The sequence below is a fragment of the Macrotis lagotis genome, chromosome 1, assembly GCF_037893015.1.
Source record: "Macrotis lagotis isolate mMagLag1 chromosome 1, bilby.v1.9.chrom.fasta, whole genome shotgun sequence".
Classification (NCBI taxonomy): Eukaryota; Metazoa; Chordata; class Mammalia; order Peramelemorphia; family Peramelidae; genus Macrotis; species Macrotis lagotis.
The window spans coordinates 666,553,228-666,568,348 of record NC_133658.1 but is presented as its reverse complement, the minus strand read 5'-3'; positions in this window follow the sequence as shown (position 1 = coordinate 666,568,348).

Below are 15,121 nucleotides of genomic sequence, written 5' to 3'. Positions count from 1 at the left end.
CCATTTCTAATCTGTTGCCAAATTCTTCTGTCAATTCCACCTTTATAATTTATATGTAATATATATATATATATATATATATATATATATATATATATATATATATATATATATATATATATACAACCTCTTCTCTCCTCTGACACTGATACCATTCTGGAATGGGTCCTCATCACTTCATGCCAAGCCTGCTGATTCTCCATGCTGCAAGTCTTTCCTCACTTCAATTTATCATCCATTCAACTTTCAAATAAATCTTCCTAAAACATAAATTTGAAAATGTCACTGCTACACCTCCCCCAATTCAGTAAACTCTCATTCACTTCAAGAATTAACAGTAAAATCCTCTGGGTGGCATTCAAAGCTCTCTATAACCTAGACTCCTCCTACCTTTCCAGTTTCCCTTCAATTTATTCTCTTCAATGTAATCTATAATCTGATAACCCTGATTTCCTTGCTATTCTTCATATAAGACATCTCTAGATTCTAGGCATTTTTACTTGCTGTTCCTGATTCCTGAAATTCTTTCTCCCTCCACATTTCTACTTCCTGGATTCTTGAAAATTGCATGTAAAATGTGACATTTTACCAAAAAAATTTCCTGTTATTTCTTCATTAATTCCAATTTGTTCCACATATAATTTGTTCATAAAAAGCCTCTTCATGGTATCTCCCCCATTATACCCTGATCTCCATGAAAGGATGGGTTATTTTGTCTTTCTTTATATTTTCCATTTTCTTTATATCCAAGGGATATAGTATTAATATATATATATATAATATATTAATAAATATTTGCTCTCTGTTAAGTCCAGGGATCAGATGACTCAAATCAAGATCTCATGACTCAAGTTGAAAACACTATCCAAAGATCATTTGTTGTACTTCATTTGGGACAAGGAAGCTATGGGAGGAAATTTATATTCTTAATTAGCATTGTAGAACTGCTAAAGTAGAAATGACAGGAACCCTAGAAGGAAATGCCCATATTACATATTACCATTGGGGATAGATATGCTGTTGCTTCAAAATAACTTTGCTGACCTTAATGAGATTTTTGATTTTATCAATGAGGGTGTTCTCTCTTTAGGGACAGATCAAAAACATCCATGACTTATCACTCTATGTGGTCCTTGTCCATGCTCTTCAGTAAAGCCTTTCCTAAGTCATTATTTCAGGGAAAATTGGACAAAGTCTAAGGAGCATCCTAGATTTGGGGAGGGAAGATTTCAAATTCAGATAAAGGATGAGTAGGATGTCAAGTTCAAAAATTTTACATGGGAAGTTGATCCAGGGGAAGGCAAACTTTTAGGAATACAATTCTACTGAATTTTATTCAACCCAAACAGTTTCAAATAATAAGACAAAATAGCACTGTCTAAAGAGACTGAGGTGGGATTTCAGAGAAATAAGTTATCAACTTCAATTTTAAAAAAGATGAAAACAAAGACAAGTAACTGAATACAGTACTTCACATTCTGAAAATTACTATGTGAAATAGTATGGTCCTATAAGAAGTGAGGATTGGAGGTAAAAAATGAGCTAATACTGGAGATGAATGCTAACAATTTAAAAAGGAGAAAACCCACTCCTTGGAATATATAATTACATGATAAGAACAATGAGTTGCTATTCAACCCCAATTCTGCTTCTATTTCTCTATCAAGGAAACCAATCTCTTGTCTTTAGAAAATAGAACAAAAAAACATTAACAGCAGATTTAAACTAAAGATGAGAGAGAAGATGTTAATGTTACACCAGTGGTTGACCTCAATATATGTAAATCACTATGTCTGACAAACTTACATATTAGACACCAAAAAACTGGTAGTTGTGATTGCTAAACTACTGTTGCTGAACTTTGAAAATTCATGGTGAATAAGAGAATCACCCTAGGATTGAAGAGTGGCAAATGTTTTCCTAATTGAAAAGAAAAGAAAGGGGAAAAAGTAATTCTTTAGACTACAGGTGGCAAGTTTCTTTTGGACTCCTGGCAAAAAATATAGAAAGAAATGTTGAAAGGATAGTATGTGAATATTTACTTAGAAATAGAGATACTGCTCACAAGTGCCAGAATTACTTCATCAAAAGCAAGTCATACCAGACTAATACCATTGTTTTTGTCAGCATTTACTAAACTGGTTTATCATGGAAATGTCATAGACAAAATATACCTAAGTTTTAGCAAGGTTGTTTTTTTTTCCCCATAATTCTCCCTAGTAGCCAGTTCTCATTTATATAGTAAAAAGTTGATGAAAGGATTAAGTCTGAAAGAAGAAGAGAAGGAAGGATTTTTTTTCCTGAGTTCAAGAAAGGAAATGCTAAATAATTTCAGACTGCCATGGAGGATGTAGATAAAGAATCAAAATGAAGGTTTGGGGTTTTTCTCCTTTCCATTGCTTATCACTAATAATCATAATATTCTTGATTATTTCTTTCATATTAACATAGAGATACATAAACTGAAACAAATGTGAGTTAGCTAGAACAGCTTCACTGTAAAATCCAGGTCAAATTTAAAGGCAATGGCTTTGAGTTCTACTTGTAAGCAAAAGGTATATTTTGTGAACTTTATAGGATGACATGTTAGGATGAATTCTGATTTTTTTACATTTGGATTCACTTTTATTTTTTTTGTAGAGTTATTTTAGTTATTTTTTTTCACATTACTGCAGTAGTCACGTTGTAAAAATAAACATAATCACCCCACCCCAACAAAGAAAGAAAAACCTCAAGAAAAATAAAGTGAGAGAAGAAAAAGAAAGTGTGCTTTAGTTGTATACAGATACCATCAGCTCTGTCTTTGGGATGGATAACCTTCTTTATCATATGCCCATCAGAGAAATTGCTTTAATATTTTTCCATAGTTTCTATTATTGCTAGCTGTATTTTCCTCCATCCTATTCCTCCCCATTCCATTTATTTATTCTATTCTATCTCTCCTTTCATTCTGTCCCTCCTCAAGTGTTTTTTATCTGACTCCCCTCTCCCATAATCTTCCCATCCTTCTATCACTTAGACACCTTTTCTCCTTCCCATACCCCATCCCCTTTCTCCCATCCCTTTCCCCTCTTATTTTCCTCTAAGGTAAGAAAGATTTCTATGCTCAAGCATGTATGTTATTTCCTCTCTGAGACACTTCTGATGAAAGTGAAGGCTCACTCATTTCCCTTCATCTTCCCTGCCTTCCACTCCATTGCAAAAACTTTTTCTTGCCTCTTATGTGAATTAACTTAGCCCATTCTACCTCTCCTTCCCTTTCTCTCAGTACATTCTTTTCTCACCCATTAACTCCATCTTCATTATTCCTTCAAATTCAACTCCCTCCTATAGTTTCTTCGAACTGCCCTAATAAATGAGAAGGTTCATATGAGTTATTAGAATCATCTTCCCATGCAGGAATATAAATAGTTCAACATCATTAAATCCCTCATAATTTACCCTTCTTGTCCACCCTCTCTATGCTTCACCTGAGTCCTATACTTGAAGATCAAGCTTTCTATTCAGCTCTGGTCATTTCAACAGGAAAATTTGAAAATCCCCTAATTCATTGAATGTTAATATTTTCCCCTGAAAGAGAATATTCAGTATTGCTGGGTGGTTGATTCTCAGTTGTAATCCAAATTCTTTTCCCTTTCTGGAATGTCATATTCCAAGCCCTATAAGCTTTTAATGTAGAAGTTGCTAAATCTTGTGTTATCCTGACTGTAGCTCCACAATATTTGAATTATTTCTTTCTGGATGCTAGCAATATTTTCTCCTTTACTTGGAAGTTCTGAAATTTGACTATAATATTCCTGTGAGTTTTTATTTGGTGATCCCTTTCAGGAGGTGATTGGTAGATTCCCTCGATTTCTATTTTACCCTATGCTTCTAAGATATCAGGGAAATTTTCCTGTATTTTTTTTTGTTTTTGTTTTTTATACAAGACAATGAGGATAAGTGACTTGCCCAAAGTCACACAGCTAGGTAATTGTTAAGTGTCTGAGGCCAGATTTGAACTCATGTATCATTTCTTGAAAAAATGAAGTTTAGGCTCTTTTTTTTAGTAGCCCAATAATTTTTAAATTATCTCTTCTGGATCTGTTTTACAGGTCAGTTTTTTTCCAAAGAGATATTTCACATTCTCCTTTAATCTTTCTTTTGATTTTATTTTATTGCTTCTTGATTTCTCACAGTCATCCACTTCCCTTCATTCTACATTTGAAGAAATCGTTTTCTTCAGAGAGCTTTTGTATTACCTTTTTCATCTAGTCAATTCTGCTTTTTAAGGCATTCTTCTCCTCATTGTCCTTTTGGATTGTTTTTTCCATTTGATCCAAGCTGATTTTTAAGAAGTTATTTTCTTCAGTTTTTTTTTTGTAATTCCTTCACCAAGCTACAGACTTGGTTTTCATGATTCTCCCACATTGCTCTCATTTCTCTTTCCAATTTTTCCTCTACCTCCCATTCTTGATTTTCAAAATCTTTTTTTGAGCTCTACCATAGCCTGAGACCAATTCTTATTTTTCTTGGAGGCTTTAGATACAGAAGCCTTGATTTTTTTATCTTCTGAGTGTGTGGTTTGATCCTCCATAGGACCAAAACAATTGTCTATGGTCAGATTTTTTTTTTCTTCTGTTGTTTACTCATTTCCTCAACCTATGACTTGATTTTTAACTCTTTGTTAAAATGGGGCTCTACTTACAGGGTGGAGGATGCAATTTCCCAAACTTTGATGATTTTTGCAGCTGTTTTCAGGGACACACCCCTAGGAACCTCAATTTCTTCAAGGTCTTATGAGAGGCTCTTACCATTCTCTGGTATGTGGATGACCACAAGCATTCCCCCCTTCTGTGAGGAGGGTCCCTCCTCTGCTATGGCAGTAATGCTCCTTTTTTCCTGAGACTGCCTCAGAGATAGCAAAGAGACCTCTGCAATCTCCCCTAACCCCCTTACCATCTGTGGATGGAGCACTATGGAACAGCAGCGAGGTGACTCCCTGCCTGGTGACTCAACAAGCCAGCTCCAAGTTCCTGGGGTAGAGACTATAGTAAAGCCTGCACTAGACTGGTCTCCATGCTCACTCTGGTGCAGCTGAGTTTTCCCTCTGACCTTCCACGCTGTCCTTTGCAATGGAGAGATATAGGAACCACCACAGCTTCCATCAGCCCAGTCACCCCCAGAGACCCATGTGTTCCCCTTACTGTTCCTGGATGTTTGGAGCCAGTTTGCTCTGCAACCCGGGCTGCCCTGTGGCTCTTTCTAACACCAGTGTAACAGATCTTTCCCCATGGATCATTCAAGTTGTCATGGGTTGGAAAATTGTTTTACTCAGTATTTCTGGTGATTCTACCACCCCAGAATTCGGTTAGAGTTGTTATTTAGAGGTTTTTAGAGTGGTCTGGGAGAGAGTGAAGATTTCCTCTCTTAACTCTGCTATCATGACTTCTTCCCTAATTCTGTTTTTTTTAAGATGATAAGACTTTCTATTTTGTTTTTCATGAGTTTGCTTTAGGATATGGAAGAGGGAAGTTAATTAAATCTTACAAAGTAATATGAGTAGGGAGTCATAGGATCATAATGTTATCCAGAGACTTCATGAATGGCCTAATTATTTGAAAATAGACCAATTATTTTGATCCAAACAGACCACCTGAACAAATTCTAAAATTGGCTTGGGAATGTTATAGAGATATCATTCATATTTAAGAAAGTTGTATGGTCCATTGGTAAGAACAGTGATTCTTGTATTCAAATCCTATCTTTCATGTTGACTGGTTGTGTGACTTTGGGCAAGTTATTTAACTATTGTGTGTCTTAATTTCCCTAGCTGTAAAATGAAAGAGTTGGAGTAAAAGACCTCTGAAATCTCTTCTAGCTAGAAGAACACGAGGGTAACTGATTCTATGACTTTCAAAATAAATAAAATCATAATTTGAAATTAGAAGGGTGAATTGAGATTATTTCATGTAGTATGAGTAATTCATATAAGCATTATAATACTTATATATACCAATACCAATTTATATGAGTAATTAAGTGTTAGAAATAATTAAGGAACTTGTTCAAACTCATATGGATAATAAGTAGGAAAGCTGTGTTGTGATTTTAGGTTCAAAAAACTAAAAATCATTAAATTTTGGAACTAGAAGCAATCTCAGAAATCATCAAAACACATCTTTTTTAGAAATAAGTAAATTAAGAAACAGAGAAGATAAATGACTTGCTTAAAGTCATAGAGATGGTAGGTAGGAAAAAAGAGATTTAAATTTCAAATACATTGTTTTGCCAACAGTTCCATGATGTCCTATTTCCAAACCAAAGTTGCTAAGGTGGGTCAAGAACCCAGGAAAGTCAAGTAGCTCTATGTCTCTATCTGGCATTTAGGGTCCAAGGAAGTTTAGAGAGGAAGGAGAGAGATGAAAGTCTAGAAGGCAAGAAATAAGGCCCAATAGAAAATGATTCAAGGTCACTAAGTCCTAATAAAATGAGTAGTTCCTTCATTCTTCCCATTGCAATTCAGAATAAATTCATGACCCCAAAATACTGTATTTACTTAAGTTTTGTCATGAGTTTGATTGAGTTGCATGATCTTTTTATTCTTCATTATAATTAGATAAATCTCTAAGTAAGCATTTAGACTTGCTTTTAATAAACTTCTCTTTCTGTCAAAAGTAAACTAGAGTATATAACAATAGTTGTTCAGTGGAAGATTGATTCTTCCTCCAAAACATTCCATCCAAGCATTTCTGATTGATTCATTCTGTTTTAGTGACAAAATATTTAATTTGCTGACAAAAATATTTAATTTAATTAAGGGCAGCTCTCTTCCTAATACTATACTACTACTTATGTCCAATGCTATGTGACACATCAATGTTGAATCATTGATTTTTTTTTTAGTTTTTGCAAGGCAATGGGGTTAAGCAGCTTGCCCAAGGCCACACAGCTAGGTAATTATTGAGTGTCTGAGGCCAGATTTGAACTCAGGTACTCTTGACTCCAAGGCCAGTACTCTATCCACTGTGCCACCTAGAATCATTGATTCTTAAATAAGGTCACCAATTTTCTGAAGTCACAGAATGAGATCTGAAGCACCTCCTCTGATTTCAGGAAATGCTCTTAAAGGTAGGATAGGCTAGTAATTGCCATAGCTCCATATTTAATCAGGAAAAAAATTAAGAAGTTTATTATTTATTTTATAATAAATATTTATTATTATTTATATGAAGTATTCATTGCAATTCAAAGGAATGTGAAATGTTATAAATAGTTAGAAATGTGATTTGAGGCTTTAAGTTGAAATTTCCCAGGAATATAATTTCCCAAATCCTTCAAAATTCATCAAAAATCTTTGAAAATCCAAATCACCCAATATACCTTTTCTTTTTTTTTTTTGACTAGACCAGTAATCTCCAAATGAGGAAAGGCAGCCTCAGAGAGGTTAATCAATTTGTCCAAAGTCACCTATGTGTCTCAGTTCTTAACCTTTATTCAAAGGGTAACAACTAGTTTGTAACATACAGGAGCAATTATACATTATCAAGTAATAATAATAATAATAATAAATCTCTCCTTAATTTTCAAAGAAGACTGTGATATCAGGGAGGTGATGCCATGAAAAGCACATGATTTGGATTTAAGTGAGAGAGGGCTTGCTAAGACATCAGCCTCACTTTCTAGGGGAAGATGCAAAGAAAAGTGACTAAGCATAAAATTAACTGGGAGGAAAAAATAAAACAACAGACATAGAATGAATCCAAAGGTTCAAAATGGGCTGGGAACATTTAATGAGTTTAAGGAAGTGATGTGCCACATTCGTTCTCCACTTTATAACAAAATTTACTTATAGCCAAAGGATATTGCCAAAAAACAAGTGTCTGTTAACTACACTCCTTTATTTCCCTTATCCTGCCATATCTCAATTTCATCCTGGTTTTGGAACACATCATAGCATATATTATATGCAGCCATTAACTAGGTCTGTCCTGAATTGAAATGAGGTTTCCAATGGACTAGTAACAAAGGGAATGAATGACAATGTTTTATACTCAGAAGTAGAGAAAAGAAGCTGGTACATTCCAAATGCAATTCTGAGCTAAAGACATTCTCAAGCATTTATGAAGTTGCCAACCACAAACAAGTCAGAGAATTAGGAACATCTGGGTTGATCAAAAGTCTTTAGTGCCTACAGGTTGCACTTTACCTGGCATCTTAACCTGTTCTACCATGAAGCAAAGGGAGTCACTCAACCTGACAAGCTATGAACCTTTGGGTTCATTCTATGTCTTTTTCTTTATTTTTCCCCCCATCTAATTTAGTGCTTAGTCATTTTTCTTTGTTTCTTCCCCTACTTGATAATGTATAACTGCTTCTGTATGTCACAAAGTAGTTGTTATCCCTGAATAAGGGCCAAAAGCTGAGCCACATAAGTGACCTTGGACAAATTGATTAACTTCTCTGAGGCTTCCTTTCCTCATTTGGAAATTATTGGTCTAGTCAAAAAAAATAAAAGATATATTGAGTGATTTGGGTTTTCAAAGACTTTGGACAAACTTTGAAGGATTAGGGAAGTTGTTTTCCTGGGAAATTTCAAAGTCTCAAATACACAAATACACAAACTTCAGTTTCCTCTGTTTTTTTAATGGAGGTGGATTAGATGTTCTCTGCATTCCTTTCTAGTTCTAGACCTATGATCCTGTTATCCATTACCAGACATCAATCCAATCCCTAATTAGGCACATGCATAAGTGAATTCATTCAGGTTACCCTTGGATTTGTATATGATTAGAATACAGTACAATCTGAGGGTTGTCCTAGTATTCACAAATTATTAAAGGACTCAGAGGTACATATAAAACACATTGAGTAGATCTCTTATGGATAATTTATAAAAGGGCATGGAATGAGAATTACATAGGATGAAAGTACCTGAACAGGAATGCAGATAATGAATGCAATTAATTATCATTTCCTTCAAGTTAAATAGTACTCACAAAGGGTAACAATTCCTTCGATTTTTTAATATGCTGCATAGAAAACTATTTAGCTACATGACTGTGTGCACACATATAAAGATGTCTATTTGCATATGTATATCAACAGGGAGAGCCTGTGTAAATTTAGTACCTATGAAACGTAGTAGAACATGGCATACTTAACCAGCAGACAAGAAAACACCAGCCAAACAAGTTTACTCCTGCATAGACAGAACGTATTTCAACATTGACCAGAACAGATCAAAACAAATAGAGATCAAAAATAGATCAAAACAATTATCGTGCATTCTGCCTTTGCCAGTTCCATTAGAGATGCCAACAAAATTGAACCAGAAATTGGTGGCCAACTTGTTTTTGGAATGACTAATGTCACATATGCTGAGCCAGATTTTCCCAGGGTCTATCCTGCTCTTTAGGAGAAAGATGGACACCTTTTAAAACTGCACTTATAGTAGTTTACAAAACATTAAATGTAACATGGAGAAATTCCCACAAAATAATTGTTTGCCATGTCCTCATTAAAAAAGGAGGAAGTTTTCAGTGAAAAAGCTTAGTTTGGCTAGCTATTTTGTTGAAATTAGAAGTTAGTAGCTATAGAAATGACCAGAAAACAGATTTTTTTCTACTTAAATATTTTTCAGTGATTCTTTAATCTGTGCAAGTGTGCAAGACATTATTCTGATTAGATATGGAAAGAAGCATGGAGTAGAAGTGGGAGAGAAAGTTGTTTTCTTTTTAAAAGGATACAATAAAGTTGGAAGGAGTCACAGTAAGAAGCCAAAATCCCCTTACAATTAAGAGCTACTTTATCTTAATTTATCAAAATGACTCAGTAATAGGCTAATTAAAAATAATAAATAGGAGTTAGGGGTGAATTGAAACATCTTATCTGGAGATAAAATTGTCAAGTGACAATTGAAAACAGTTTTAACTAGTAATGCAGAAAGCTCCTATCTGTACTAATTTTTTTTTTCCTAAGTAAAATGGGTGACTTTCATTCCACTAAGAATCTATGGTTTTCTTCCAGGAAGGATTGATAAAATATGACTTCAGTGTGATCTGTTGCAGATTGGTGACTTTCTAAGATGCTTTGTAAATATTAATGCATACTTCTGCATATATTTGAAAGCTGCCCAGAATAAAGCACTTGGGCCATGGAGTACCTTGACTATCAAAAAAGAATATTTCACTGCTGTTCTCTGCCAAATATGGTCCCACTGTAATCATTTAACTCCCAAGTTGGATTTTTTTTAAAGGTTACTTTATAATCTTCCAGATGGTATTTTTTTAACCAATAGCAGTAAAACTAAAGTCAATACCAAGGGTGACTATTCAGCATAATATCTCCTGTTCAAAGCACCTATTCAGTTGCTAGGTGGGCAACTCCACCTGATTTTATTTTCATAACATCTTAAATAGGTTTGTCTGCCTGGCAAGGACAGCAAAGGGCTCAATTTGGTTAATAGATCACCAGAGAAAAGAAAGCAATGGCTAACAGTGGTCGAAGATTTCTTCCCTAGAGTCCGTAGTTCCTTTCCAATGTAAACTCTACAGTCAAAGAATTGCTGTCTCTGTGGAATGAAGTCAATCTGGAAACTGAAATAACTCTTAACCGCAAATGCCAACAAATCCCTGGAAGAGACCAAAAGCTCTCCCTGTGTACTTGAAATATGTGCATAACATATTTCATTTAAATTTATGATCACCTAGAAAAATATACATTATTAAACTACTTTTGTTATGACCAAATCTATATTTTCTACCAGTCGTTCATCTTCTAAAATAAAACAAAACAAAAAACAAGCTAAACAGGAAAAAAAGAAGTTTTTGTGGCTTCTTTTTTTTTCTTCTCCTGACTGTTGTGCAATGTTTATACCATTAGGTCTGACCTCCATTGGAGGGATGACCCCTACAGTTATGTGCTGCAGATCTTCTAAAAGCCATAAGGAAACATGTGATCAACTTTCAGTCTCTGCAGTTCTTTTTAGATTGGCCCCTGACCTTCCAAGGCTTAAAGTTAAAATGGTCTGGTCAGGCTTTTATCTGCAGAACTCTTAATGCCAAAAAATGGCTCTTCAGCTGAAGCATTAGAAGTTATTTTTTCAGGCTAAAGATGACCTTTTGAGGGAGACAGTTTTCCAGATGTCTGCTTAAACTAACTTTGGAAAATTACTTGAAAAAACAAGGAAATTTCTCCCTCAGTCTGGGAGAACAAGTTTAGATTTTTCCTTTATCCTTACACTTTTAACTGCTAGACTGAGTTTCGGTGAATTACAAAAATACTTATTCATTCTCTGTAACTTTACCTACTCAATACTGTCTCAGCTGGCTGCAGAGGGATCAGAAGCGGAAGGAAGAGCAGCTGTGAAATGGGGTGAACAGAACTATTCTACTTTTCCTTTGCTTAGATTCACTTCTTTTATGATAGCTGGGGGGGGGGGCGGTAATATTTAGAGACATCCTTTTCTTTTACAAGAGCAATTGACAAAAAAAAGAAATATTAAATGAAATAAGAACGAGATTCATTTTCCCCCTTATTATATCTCCCACCTCCATGTCTTTGAAGGGACTGTGCCCAGAAAGTGCTACCTACTTACCACTACCTCACAGAATCCCTAGCTTCCTTTAAGACAGCTTAAGAGCCACTTCCTTTAGGAGGCCATTCCTGATACCCTAGATACCAACTCTGAATCTATTTTTCTACTTACTTAGCATTTATATTCACTTTAAATAGATTTTGTATATTTCACTTTATGTACATTATCTATTTATATACTAAGGAATTTATTCTGCCTTGGAGCAAAAGAAAAATCAGTTTTATTTTTTAGCTAGCCCAGAACCTTGACCATTATATTAGCCTTATAAATACTTGGTGAATTGAACTGAATTATTGATCCTGTACATCTAGTCTAATAAACAGTTATCTGATGATTTAATTGCATTTTTTAGAGTTTTTAAGTCCTTTCAGGTTTTCTTTTGCAGTATTTTAGTTACTGTATATTTTTCCTGCTTATTTCATTCTTCATTTATTCATACAAATCTTCCTGCTCTGGAAGAAATCCGAATCTTCCTTTTTTCATTTTCTACTGTTGTCAAAATTTGTTCCTCAGTATTCTTTGTTTTATATGGGTAAGTCAGATTTCTCCAAGTAGATGGATCAAGTTGGGAGTAAAACTGGATCAAAATTCAGAACATAAGCTACACATGAAATAGCTGTTATTTTCCATCTTATTCTTCTTATTGTCAAGCACAGAATCCTACACATATAATCATATAATAAAAGAACTGAAATGAAATGAACTTCTTTTTAGAACATGTTGAAACCTCCCCTTCATTACTCTAGAGAGACAGAGATAGCTAGCTTCAATATGGGTAAATGGTTAAGTCTAGGTCTACTAGTCTATAGAGATATTACTCCTTTTTATCTTTCTCTATTATGAGTGAACAAATATCAGAACACAATAATTATCAGTTTAAGCTTTATTAAAGATAAATCCTCTTTTAAAAGTATGAGAGTAAAAAAGCAAAGTTTAAGAGTAGAAAAGTTAATAACAATTCTCCAGAAAATGATGAGATGGAGAGGGCAAAGAAGGAAAGAGGGAATGAATTCATCAAGTCTTAGTAGCACCAACAGTCAGGGAAGATGCAAAATTCTGCCCAGATTGCTCCTTAAAAGGGCCAGCAAGCCATTCAGGGTTCTAGACATTCATGATTATATCAGGTTGGAGTTGTACCCTCCACTTGCAATATACGGACTGCTGCTACCGATCTTTATCTGGTGCTTATCTGACCTCTTTTCACTGTCTTTTCTTTCCTCAGAGGGTTTTCCTCTCTGTCATGACCTCTGTCTCCCATTATCCTCTCTCGTTCTTGTGGAGAAAATCCTATTTCTCATCAATTCACTTGAAATCTTCCAAAGTATGACATGTATCATCTTTTCTATCTCTCACAATTAAGTAAGTACATTGGTATAGTAGGTGTCAAAGTGTATTGTAGATTTGGTTTATCTGACAGACAGTTGGCAATGTAGTCCAGTAACAAGAGCACTGGGATTTGGAATTAGAAAACCTTCATTTGATTCCTGTCTCACTTACTAGTGGTCTGATCTAAGAACTTTAGATACTTCTATGAAAATGAAATAGAGATAGCCTAAAATAGAGATTTAGATATGGAAGGGATTCTTAGAGATCATGTAGTTCAATCCCCTTTATTAACTGAGACTGATAGAGGTTAAATAACTTATCCAAGGTTTTACAGGTAACAAGTGAGAGAGACAATATTCAAAACCAGGTCTTTCTGACTCCTGAACCAGTGCTTTTTTCCCACACAGGCTTCTTAGCTTTAATATTCATGATTTTCAAGAGTAACTTCTTTCATCAAATATAATGTGAGTTGTTTGTTATAGGGCAATGGCGTTTATGAAAAACCCTAACCCAACTTCTCCCTCAAGGTATATGTAGTCAAGGATAGATTCATCGACAGACAAATTATGATTCTCTTATTCTCAAAACAGCTAAGTTCCTCATCTGTTCCTAAACTATACTTTGAAATGTCCCATGCCTTCATCACCTCCACTTTTAAACAGAGTGACAAAAGGGGTGGCTAGGTAGCACAGTGGATAAAGCACTGGCCATGGAGTCAGGAGTACCTGGGTTCAAATCCAGTCCCAGACACTTAATAATTACCTGGCTGTGTGGCCTTGGGCAAGCCACTTAACTCCATTTGCCTTGCAAAAACCTAAAAAAAAACAGAGTGACAAAGTACCTCTAATACAATCCACAGTAGTCAAGATGATTAGTGGAGTTGTAAGAGGGACATTGAAGAGGAAGGCAGAAAGATGTGTTCATATTCTCTCATAATTAAAGGGAGAAAGATCTACACTTTTTCCTCAAAAAGCAACAGAAAGATTCAGTGGGGGTGGGGGTGGATTGAAGTAAGCAAAATTGACTGTACTTAAATTTTCCATGTCTAATTCTATTAGTTTATCCCTATCAGAAGATGAATGGTATATGTCGTCATTGAACCTTGAAAACATGGGTGGTCAGTGATATATAGATCATAGTTCTTACACTTAATCCTGATTGCCTCACATCTAGGCCCATATCCAGTCATCCTAATTCATATCTGTCCATTGAATCCAGATTACTCTGGAGGAGAAAGTGAGCTGGTGACTTAGCAAAGTACCTCCTTGCTCAAATATAAGTTATATGATTGTCATAGCATCACCTTCCTGATGTCATGGTTTTCTCAGAGAATGAAGGACAAAACGTCATCATCATTGTCATCTTGGTATATGATATGAGGTCTAAACCTTTCTGTAGAGCTTTCCTGGAAGTTTTAATTAAACAGTTAGTTCTTTCCCTAGTAATAACTAAGGGCTTTCAGTTTATATTTGTTTTTTTGGCTATACCCTTTCTTTCCATTTCTTTCATTATTATCCTTAAGATTCTTGGTCATCTGCTCTTCCATATGAATTCTGTTATCATTTTTTTCTAGCTTTATAAAATATTATTTGATTAATACAGCCTTGAATAATAAAAGTAATTTAGGTAGTATTATCAGTTATGTTGACTTGACCTAGTCAGTAGTAATTAATGTTTCTCCTATGGCTTAGGTTAATCTGTTTCTACATAGAGTTTTGTAGTTGGATTTATATAGTTACTATGCATTTTAACAGATACACTCCCAAATATTTTAGAGCTTATGTACTTCTTTAGAATGAAATTTATCTTATCTTTTCTTGCTTTTTTTTGTAATATTGCTAATGATATATGTGGATTTATTTTATACCTTGAATCATTTTTCAGTTCATTTTAATTGACTCTAAGGTTCTCTAAATATACCACCATGTGATAACAATAATAATTATAACGATAATAATAGCTAGAATGTATATAGTACTTTAAGGTTCACAAAAATACTTTATATATTTATTTTTAACATCTTTTGAAATTTTCAGTTTTGAATTCTCTTCCTCCCTCTCATGCTACCATCACCCACTTAGAAAGCAAACAAAATGATAGTAATTATATCGATCATGCAAAAATATATTTCCAAATTAGTTATATCACCAAAAAGCAAGAAATAAAAAGCGAGAAAATTATACTCATATTAAATTCAGAGTTCATCAGTTCTTTCTC